This window comes from Grammomys surdaster, unplaced genomic scaffold, assembly GCF_004785775.1.
Source record: "Grammomys surdaster isolate TR1022 unplaced genomic scaffold, NIH_TR_1.0 751, whole genome shotgun sequence".
Classification (NCBI taxonomy): Eukaryota; Metazoa; Chordata; class Mammalia; order Rodentia; family Muridae; genus Grammomys; species Grammomys surdaster.
The window spans coordinates 1243399-1254464 of NW_021605170.1; the positions used below are offsets into that span (position 1 = coordinate 1243399).

At 44.4% G+C, this 11066-nt stretch overlaps 1 pseudogene across 1 annotated transcript; it reads right to left on the reverse strand.

The window, feature by feature from the left end:
• Positions 1-7281: 7281 nt before the first annotated feature.
• Positions 7282-7658, reverse strand: LOC114633722 (annotated as a pseudogene). The gene has a single exon (XR_003713229.1). The product of XR_003713229.1 is annotated as a COP9 signalosome complex subunit 9 pseudogene (transcript).
• Between the last annotated feature and the right edge of the window lie 3408 nt (positions 7659-11066).

Below are 11066 nucleotides of genomic sequence, written 5' to 3' on the forward strand. Positions count from 1 at the left end.
TTACTGACATTTGAAACAACCAATTGTGTGTGATTACCCACAACCCTCTCCTTCCCCCTGCCCTTTGCCTATAAAAACCCTAAGCTATTAGGTCTTGAGGCTGATTACCCCTACCTCCTGCGTGAGGCACGTATCGGCCCGAAGCTTCGTATATTAAAGGACCTGACTCATGTTATTACAGCAAGAGGTCTCTGGAGTGCCTTTGGGGTCGAGTCCTTCTGGGGTCCCCATGGAGGAGTCCTTCACTACACCCAGCTAGGGAAAGGTATTCTTAAAATGTGTTAGCAAAAGTCAATATATTTCCAATTCTTCTGGAATTAGAAATCAGATTGAATCCCATGCATCCAGGCTCCAGGCTTTGCCTTTAACCTGTGCAGTGTGGATGGATCTAGCTAGGCCACATAGATCCTTTTTGGCTGCAGCTAACACATTTACTGGCAGCAGGCTCAGATCCTGCTCCTCGTGGTAGCTGGGTCCTCCCTTCGAGGCCCTCTGCTGTCTTCTCATACTGCTAAGTGACTTCCTGATTCCCAACAGCAGCTGTTGGAAACCTTCCCCGCTCTCCCTGCTATTGATAGAAATAGTGGCAGGTGGTTTGTGTTGGTGGCCAGTTCCCATTCCCACCATCCTCACCTTGTTTCCTTGGGAACTTCATCTCCAGACTTCCTCACTTCTTTATATTTCCAGTGTCTCTTTTTCCCCCCTCAAGCTCAATTCTTCCTCAGCATGTAGAAGCTCCAACCATATTTTCCTCCAAGCTAATAATTTTCTCTTGTCTTCATCGCCAACCTCTTAGGGTTTATATACATATGTAATGAATACTTTTAGTAAGAAACTTGGGGGAGCTTAGGAAGATGGCTCACTTAGAAAAGAGCTTGCTGTGTAAGCATGGAACCTGGAGTTTAGTTTGCCAGCACCCATATTAAAAACCAGGTGTAGTGGTACAGGTCTATAATCCCAGTTCTGGGGCAAAGACAGGCAGATCCTGGGGGCTTGGTGTCTAGCTGTCATGGCTTGAATATGCTTGGCCCAGGGAGTGGCCCTGTTTGTAGGTGTGGCCCTGTTGGAGTAGGTGTGTCACTGTGGACGTGGGCTTTAAGACCCTCATCCTAGATGCCTGGAAGCCAGTATTCTGCTAGTAGCTTTCAGATGAAGATGTAGAACTTTCAGCGCCTCCTGCACCATGCCTGCCTGGATCCTGTCATGCTCCTCCCTTGATGATAATGGATTGAACCTCTGAACCTGTAAACCAACCCCAATTAAATGTTGTTCTCCTTATAAGAGTTGCCTTGGTCGTGGTGTCTGTTCACAGCAGCAAAACTCTAAGACACTAGCCAACCCAGTTAAGTTTAGTGAGAGACCTGTCTACAAAAATAGGAGGAGGAACAATTGAGAAAGACAGCTTGTACCTTTATGCTCTTACAGGTAAGTAAATACATTATAGATACAACACACACACATGCACACATCAGAAAAGTGTACACATGTTTTATAGACAGAATTGCACTTCATGAACTTGCCACTAATATCAACAGCCTTTGTTTCACGGCTTAGACTTTATTTTCTTTTGTATGAAGGCCAGGGGACAACTTCAGTGTCATTTTGTTTTGTTTTTCGAGACAGGGTTTTTCTGTGTAGCCTTAGCTGTCCTGGAACTCACACTGTAGACCAGGCTGGCCTCAAACTCAGAAATCCCAGTGTCATTTCTTAGGGGTCTCCCATCTTACATTTTGAGACAGAGTCTCTCACTAAGACCTGGGTTCTCTGATTACAGTTAGTCTGGCTGACCAAAGAGCCCCACAGGTCCACTTGTTTCTCCATTTCAACCTGGGATTACAGGTGTGCACCAGTACTTACCTTTTTATGTGGATCTGGCCATCAGCTGAACCGTCTCTTAGTCCCTTTTTGAGCCCCTGGTCCTGTGTCTCATTAGAATGTTGCTTCCTGAAGGAAGTTTCATCTCCTTTGTTCCTTGCACTTAGTGGTGGACCTGACAGGGACTACTCACTGAAAGGTCAGGGCTCTGGTTCTCCCTCTCTGAAGTGTAAGTGCCTGGTGTTCAGAAGACAGGACTCTGCAGCTTCCTGACAGTTCAGTACACAGCAGTAGGAGACAGGATATGTGGTGGACGAAAGAAAGGGCCCTAAGAGTAGGAAAAGGAGCTGGTGGGCAAGAAATGAAGGAGTAGCCAGCGTCGATGCAGGGCTATCCTGTCGTCCATGTCTCTGTTTTGCAGGTGAGACAGTTGAGGATGTTCAGTACCTCACTCTGTCACATACTGAGTACTAGAGTAGGGTTCAAACACAATACTGTGTGAGCTCACACAATGTCCTGTGCACATTGGTGTTTAGGTAACTCTCATCTGGACACTGCCCAGGGTCTAAATGTCCAGCGATTTCTGAACAGAGACACCTAGTGGCCTTCAGCCTCTTGACATGAAGACAGTAAGTGATAGAAGGCCACCCTAAATCTTCAAATACTGTGAACCTTGCAAATGCCCTAAAGGGGTTCTAAGACCCTAACATTTATGCTAGTCTCCCATATTTCTGGAGGAGGCCAGCAGCAGCTACCACTGGAGGCTTTCTTCTAGGCTTATTCAAATCCCTTAGTGGCAGTTACCTATCTTTGTTCCCTCCTGGTCCTTCCCCTGTTGTTGTCAACCCTGGTTGATGTGCACTTTAGGACCTGTCAGCCAGAGCACAGTGATGCCTTTAAAGGAGGAGTCTGTGGTGTCTGTACTTGCGTGACTGAGCCTTGCCTGCTTTTTGATAGTTGGAAGTACCTTGAAGCCAAATCACAGGGCAGGCTGGGCCTCAGCAGTAGGTCTTTACTGCTACCTGGGTGTAGAACAGACCTGTAGGCGGATAATTAAAATAAATCTTGTGCCCCTCCCCTCCCACAGGGCCTTACTTTGTAGCTCTGGCTGTCTTGGAACTCATTACATAGACTAGGCTGGCCTTGAATTCACAGAGATATGCCTCCCAAGTATTGTGCTTAAAAGTGTGTGCTACTATGCTCAGTTAAAATAAATGTTTTTTTTCTACATAAGCGGTCTTTAATGAAAGCCGTGCATGAGATGTCTCTACTCCTGCACCTTCTCGATTGTTTCTTCTTTGTATTTGCCCTTCTCCTTTCCTACTTGCTGGGACTTGGCTTTCCTCTCCAGGATCTTCTTGCAGTCCTTGTCCAGCTTTAGCCTGGTGATAACTTGCTGGGTTGGATGCCCACATGCACAGTGGTGCCGTTAGCCTTCTCTCGCTGGACTCCCTCAATGTAGATGACGTATTTCTTCCTGTACACTTCGACCACTTTGCCATCTGCTGGCCTTTGTAGTGTCCTCGAACAACCTGAACTTCATCATCCTTTCGAATGGGCATAGACCGAACATTATACTTCTGTCTCAGTTCTTTGGAAAGAGGGGAAGACATGATCTTCCTCCGAATGTGAGAAGGTGCATTGAAATGCCGTTTGCGTTCTTGCTTCAGTCAGAAGTCACGAAGGGATTGAATTTCATTTTGGCGGCTGCGATCCACCAATGGCCGCCATTTTTTGTTTTTGTTTTTTATGTTTACTTGTTTTGTTTTTTGAGACTGGTCTGTGTGAAACAGCCCTGGCTGTCTGGAACTCTTTGTATCTTTGTAGACCAGGATGGCCTTGAATTCACAGAGATCCTCCTGCCTTTGACCCCACAATGCTGAGATTAAAGGTGTGCACCACCACGTCCAGTTCTAAAATAAATCTTAAAAAAAAAAAAGTCTGGTGCAGTGGTACAGATGGTGAACAGGTCCCCTTCCTGCTGTCTCACAATTAAAGCTTACATGTTTTAGCCTTTGTCTCTTGATTTTGTAAGATGGCCAAAGGCATGGTAGAGAGAAAATGTGAGTTTATTTTCTCCTGAACCTTTAAAACAGATTTGTTTCCATTTTCTTTTTAAATACTGGGAACCTTGGTGGCCTGTCTATGGCCCTAAAGGTCTAGTAACTGATCACAGGCTCAGAGCTACAGGGCTAAGTGACTCTGACACTTCCAGACCTGTGAGCAGAAAGCAAACCTTTCCCCTCTCTAAGCTCTTACTCCAGGCATTTGTTACAGTGACAGCTGACTACACGGAGAACCAATTAGCCATCTCGAATGGTGACTAAAAGCTAGTACTACATTAGCTACGAGGATCTGCACAGATCTCTGGGGTTTTATCTGAAGACCTAAACTGTGGCCTGAAAACGGATGTGGTAAGACTTGTGTACCAGCTTACGGATGGGCCCTGGTGGTCAGAGGCTATACTAAGAATTTCCAGAGAAGTACATGTGGAACAGCTGTAGACCATACAAATCCTCTCAGTTTTGCACCTCACAAGCCTTCATTGCCTTTCTCCTAAAGTGTCCCAAAACTCTGGCCCCTAAACAACTAGCTGTCTACTGCCAGAAACAGCTTTAACTACGACAGCACTGGTGAGAATCCTGCTCTTCTAACATCCATTTTGATTTAAAATCTTTGGTGTTTGAGATGGACTTTTCTCTGTTGACAATGGGCTGGGTTTTGCCTGCTCATTAGGTGTGGTGTTCCAGGCTTGTGGTAAATCCTGATTGGAGTACAGTATAAACCCATTTCCTGGTGAATGTATAAATGTATATGGATGTTGGTTTTTCTCCTCCCTGCCTCTAGCCACTGAAGAAGTAGCAATTTAAAGCAATTCAGGCATGCTTCACATCTGTCCCTTATAAAAGTATGGGTGCGTCATGATTCTACACCAGCTTGTCTTGCTTATGGAGAGAGCTGAACCAACCATTTGATTTGCCTCCTATTTTGGCTATGAGCTTCCCTCTTCCTGTCAATCAGTGTGATTTGTGCGCAGGGAGACAGACAAGTTAGAATTTGGGAAAGGGGAGCAAGGAAAAGAGCAACGAGCCCCAGTGTCTCAGCACCACAGCCAGACCAACAGCTCTGAAGATCAGACTCACTTGCACTTGGAAAGTCAAGGAATGGGGCAGTGTAAGAATCCTTCGTGCTGTCTTTTATCTTTGGAGGCCAAAGACCCAGGGACACATCAGGCCCGGACACTCATTTGGCAGGTGTGGCCAGTAATGGCTGCCATATCAAGGTGACAAAGAAATAGAGCTCTTGCTTCAGAGTACTGCTGAGTGCCTAGTTCCCGGGCACAGACCTGTCAGGCTCAGACCCATGTCTGTCAGGTTTCCAGTCCTCATGCTCCCATTGTTTGGTCATGACATTGTTATCAAAGAGTAAACACATGGCTTCCCCTTGGTAGACAAGATGGTTACTACTGCAAGACCTGGGGCATCCCTGTGTCCTTGGCCTCCACAGAAGGCTCAGCAAAGCCTCGTTCTGTCACTCTCTGCTATGGGAGCAAGCAGGTTGTTAATCTGATAAATACTTTCTTGCTAATGTACATATGTGTGTGTAGGGGGTGGCGAATGCCACTGTTGCTTTATTGCCCCTGGTGAGTGGCATGTTGGACGCTCTAGTGACTGCACACAGAAACACTCTAGGATGAGCTCAGTCAGTCCCGGGTAGGAGTCCAGGCTCTGCTTCTTATTAGCGGTGTGACCTCAAGTTGTCCGAATTTTATTTTCTTCACCATTAAAATGTAGCTAAGAACACTTACTCAGAAAGTAAGATGAGCTCCTGTGGGAACTGTGTTGAGCACCATTATACACAACCAGGTTAAAGGCAATGTTGTTGTGTGTGTGTGGGTGGCCACACCTCCAGGGAAGTTACCCTAATATTAGGTACCATTTGTGTTTCATCTCCCAGATTCCCACCATGTTCAACCATTTATTCATTTGTTCAGTAAATGCATGTAAATATTCACTGTATCTGCTGCTGGGCATAGCATGCATGAAACAGTTTGTTCACTTCTGTAATGCTTTGCTGAAGTGGGACCACATAGCACAGGGAGTCCTAGAGGACCTCAGAATATAAGCCTGGCCACTTCAGTGGGATCTGTTAGAGTCTGGCTCTTAGGAATCCATATTTCCTCCTCATGCCTAGCAGGGACTCTTGTTGTATGTGGTAGAGTATTCCTGGGCATTGGAAAGTTGGTAGAGGCTGTGCAGGGGAAGAGAGAGGTGGCAGACAAGTAGGAGGAAGAGAAGAAAAAGAGGAAGAGGAACAGCTGTTAGAGCCATAGCCACAGCTTTAGGCGGCTGGTCAGTCTGATGGCTGTGAATACAGACTTTTCAATACTATTTGAAGATAAATATATCAGAAGATTTATATGTCAGTAAAAGTAACTGAACTTCTACTTAGAACGTTTTTTACAAAAATGGGCCCAGAAAGTTCCTCTCATCTTACCAAATATTAAAATAATACCAATACATGCAGAACTTTCAGAAGATAGAATTGAACAGTCTACTTTTTAACTCATTTTGGAGACCAAGATATTATGAGAAAATTTACACAGTAGTATTTTCAATAAACACAGGAAAACATTTTTTAAAATACATTAACAGTGAACACAGCCTTATACAAAGAGGGAAATACATTGTGTCCAGTAGGGCTACTCCAGGGTGTAAGATTATATGAAATATGTATAAGAATGGTTTTCAACATTAACAGAAATGAGGAGAAACAGATGCATGAGTAGCTTTTGGTAAACGTCAACAGTCTTCTATGATTTAAAGAGAAAAGCCCTTCAGGAAACTATGAAACACCAGGAACTCTTTAAATTTGATAACTCTGTTCTTTTCTGTTCCTCCGTTTGACCAACCTTCCTTCTTTCCTTCCTTTCGTTTTTTCTTTTCTTTTTTTTTCTGAGACAAGATATCACTATGTTTCCCTGGCTGGCCTGGAACTCACAGAGAAGCCCTTTGCCTCCTGCATGCTGGGATTAAAGGTGTATAGTGCCACACTTGGCAGGGTAAAAGACTGTTACTGGAAACCTACTGCAGACTGTTCAATGGTAAAAGGCTTTACTCTGAGAAGCTTCTATAAACTGAGTTGTTCTCCCAAACTCTGAAAGCTTTCAGACAAAAATGAAGCATCTCCGGGCTTTAACCAACCCTCTGTGTATTCTGACCCAAGCTCAGCTTCCCGTGGCCACACTCCTTGTGGGGAGCAGAGGTTGGGAAGGCAGCCTCAGTTTAGCTCACCCAAGCAGGATGGCTGCCATATCCCAGGTGGGTTTTGATGGAGAGAGTCCTGCTTGAGATGCTTACATCTTTCCTTCCCTCCTTCCCTCCCTCCCTCCCTCCTTCCCTCCCTCCCTCCCTCTCTCTTTCTTTCTTTTGTTCTTTTGTTCTTTCTTATTTTCTTATTGTTATAGTGCTCTTTATTAATTTAAACAAGGACACAAGGCTGGTATTCCCAGAGACATCAGTACCCAGTTGGTTCAGACAGTTCCCCTACTGGTTGACTAGGTCCTGATTTCTAGTGATATTCACATGGTATCTCCAACCAGCTAATACTGTCCTGAGAGATTCCAGACATGTCACAGACATGGAGCCAATGTGACTGGGCGGCTTCACTGGACATCATCATCATCAAAGAGATCTTCAAAATCATTAAAAAAGTCTGCATGAACTGCCTTTTCATTGGCTGCCAAGTCCATCGAGAGTCCCGTGCCACCTCCCGCCGCATCCAGGTCCACAGAGGGTCCCGCGCCCTCGGGGAACATCTCATCCACAGCCAGTTTCATCTTGAGATTGCGGTGTTATGCTCACTTCTGGCCAGCCCCTTCTATGCTTACATCTTTTTCAAGGCTCGCTGGGATTTGATTTCTAACCTTACACATGAGAAGCTGCACACACTAATGGAGGATCATGTGATCCTTTAGTGCAGAATGCGTCAGTTAGGTCAAGTATACCTATCTTTTCAAATACTTTTCTTGATGAAAGTAAAAACAGGCCATCTTTTCTTCTAGCCCTTTGAGGTTTACTGAGCCTGACTTGGTTATGATGCTTATTCCTGTCTCATTACTTTTCTCTCCCACCTCAGTCTCCCTGGACTCTGGCATCAGCTATTCCTCCCTCCTTCCTCCTCTTCTTTCTTTTTCTCTCTCCCCATTTATGTGTCTCTGATAAGAGTGTTGTGTAGCTTAGGCTTTCCTGGAACTTGGTATGTAGTCAAAGTTGACCCTGAACTTTGGATCCTCCTCCTGACACCTCCCAGGCACTGGGGATACAGGGATGTGACATCACACCTGCTTTCTGTGGTCCTGAGGATTATCTTTAGTTTCTTGCATGATAGGTAGGCAGTTCTACCAATGGAACTACATCCCTAGCTAGGAGTTCTTTCTTTAAATGGCTGAGCAGTGTCATTTTCTTTCACTTTAAGTGACTGAATACTTACTTCCTTTGCGTGTTCCTCAGTTGATGGCACTTTGGATGCTCTACTACTTGTTTTAGTTGTGAATAGTTACTTTGTTAATGTGGGAGTGCAGGGTGTGAATATCTTCTTGACAAATTTGTTTCATTTCCTTTAGATATAGATCTTGCAGTAGAACTTATTAAATGATTTGTTTGTTTGCTTGTTTGTTTGTTTTTGAGATGGTTTTCACTGTAGCCCAAGCTGTCCTTGAATTCATGATCCTGTGTTCTGGGAGTGCAGTTCCATGCCTGATTTTTTTAAAAAATCCATTGTTTCTGGAATGAAGTAGTATCTCACTATGATTTTTATTTACATTTTCCTAATGATTAAGGATGTTGACTTGGTTTTCCATGTGCCTGTTAGCCATATGTGTGTCATCTTTCTTAGAACTGTTTCCCATTTTTAAAGTGGATTAGAAAAGAAATCACTATTGAACTTTTAGAGTTCCTTCTGCGTGCTAGGTATTAGTTTGTTGGATTTGTCAGGCATATAGTTTGTTGATATTTTCTCCTGTTTTATAGTTGTCTCGTGTGTGTGTGTGTGTTTTCTATCACTTAGGGTGAGCCATAAAGAAGGGGTGTAAGAACTGTGTTCTAGCAATTGCTGCCATGGAACTGGCTAACCTTGTGTCAGATAAACCTCTCTGGGTCTTAGCCTTCTGCCTTTTTCCAGTGAAAGATTTCAAGTAGCTTCATGACTTTCACTTTGTTTTCCTAGCAGCAAGACTTTGGACAATGGAGATGTTTTCTAGATGCTGAATACAGGAAGGAAGTTTAGGATTCTGGATGGCCAGGGCCATGTGACCATAGTGAAGAAGGCTTTGTATAAAATGCTGTGTGCTCATCTCCCCATCTGAAGATAGATAATGTGTTAATAGGACAGCTCAAGGAGGCCAAGAACTAAGAGTGTGGGGCCATTGTTTTCTGTGTTAAAAAATGGAGATTAAGGGCATTATTTTTTAATATTTAATTTTTTAAAGGTTTATTTATTTATATGAGTACATTGTAGCTGTCAACAAATGCACCAGAAGAGACTATCAGATTCCATTACAGATGGTTATGAGCCGCCATGTGGTTGCTGGGAATTGAACTCAGGACCTCTGGAAGAACATTCAGTGCTCTTAACCTCTGAGCCATCTCTCCAGCCCCCAATTAAGGGCATTATTGACAACATGAGCAGATGGTTTGCACTGAAGATCCTTACATGTCATGACATGAAATTGTGTGAGGTTATTTGTGTGTAGACTTGAAGACATTTTTTGATATGTAGATGAGCTTTGTGTGGTGCTCTAAATAAGAGATGCCACTTGTATTTCTATGCATTTCATTGTTACCTTATTCCTGCAAAAGCCTTGTGAGATTGGTTGACTTGGGTCAGGCAGAAAATAACTGGCTTCCACTTTCTTGACTGATGGAAACTAGAGGTAGGTGACTGAGAACTTGCTTCTGTTCTGCAAGATGTGGGGGGAGGGGGTTGAAAGCACCAAGGGAGTGCAGAGTTTCCTGAAGATGTTGTAAGGTGCCTCGCTGACTTTTGAAATCATGCAGTATTCTCTGCTTGGTTATGACTGCAAAGGTGCTAGGAAACAAACTAAAAACTAGTACCTCCTTGAACTGGAATTTCCTTCCTGGACCCTAGGGATGAGGCTGTATCACTGATGGGAAGGCTTTCATCCATGGGCTAATTGAAATCAGTTTTCAAAAACAAGAGTTTGTCCCTGGGGAAGGACAGGCAAGGAGGGTTTTCACAAGTTCCCATTCTGTTAGCTTCCTTTGGAAAAAAACTTGATTGCACATGCCATGTTTTATCAGGACATTTCGTATGGAATCAGTCTTTGTCTCCAGGTTATGCTGCAGGATCATGACAAGGATGCTCTATTATGGGTTGTGATGAGCGCACACACCAGTGTGTGCTTCCTAGCCTGGATGGCAGTTACAGTGCTGACCTCAGACTTCAGCTTCTGGGCACGCTTTAGAGTAAAGTTATCTCTTTTCTTCCAGGTTCCCTCAGCCTAGCATATGTGGGCTTCTAGATACCTCTATTCTTTTATTTCTGTCTCTGACAGAAGAGCAACTGCTGTTGGGCATGATTTGCCACAAGATGCTAAAACTGTGGAGACTCCACCAAGTAGGTGAGGCCTGGGAGCATCTGTTCTTCCTGAGAAAGGGCCTCATGTGAGCATTTGTTCTTCCCGAGAAAGGGTCTCATGTGAGGTTAGGTTTGGGTTCTTTTCCTTTGCCCAGGAAAAGACATGCAGAGAAGAGCTCTTGGGCAGAGCCAGTCTCCAGCCCTAGTCCCCATACATATAACCCACACTGACAGAACAGTGCGCTCCCCTGCCTCACTACAGGGAGCACAGGGACTACAGACATAGGCCACTACGCTTGGCTCCTAGCAGGGTTTTTAAATTTAAAAATATCACAGGAATGGGAATATTCAAGATTTTTAAAAAACTCACAGTCTGGATATGAACAGCATGCACTGTTCCTGGTGTTTCATAAGTATTTAGATGGAAAGTGAAAATCACTGTCAAACCCACCCAGAACACAAGCCTTCTTCCCTGAAAGAGCAGTGGGGGTTTCCTGAAACTTTCTCCCTATTCTCTGCAATCTTGAATTCACAAGAAAACCTGGAGGTGATGCTTGTTGAAGACCACATGGTTTTTAACAATGAAGAATGCCTCACAGGGCTCAGGGTGTGGAGGTGTGGAGGTGTGGAGGTGTGGAGGTGTGGAGGTGTGG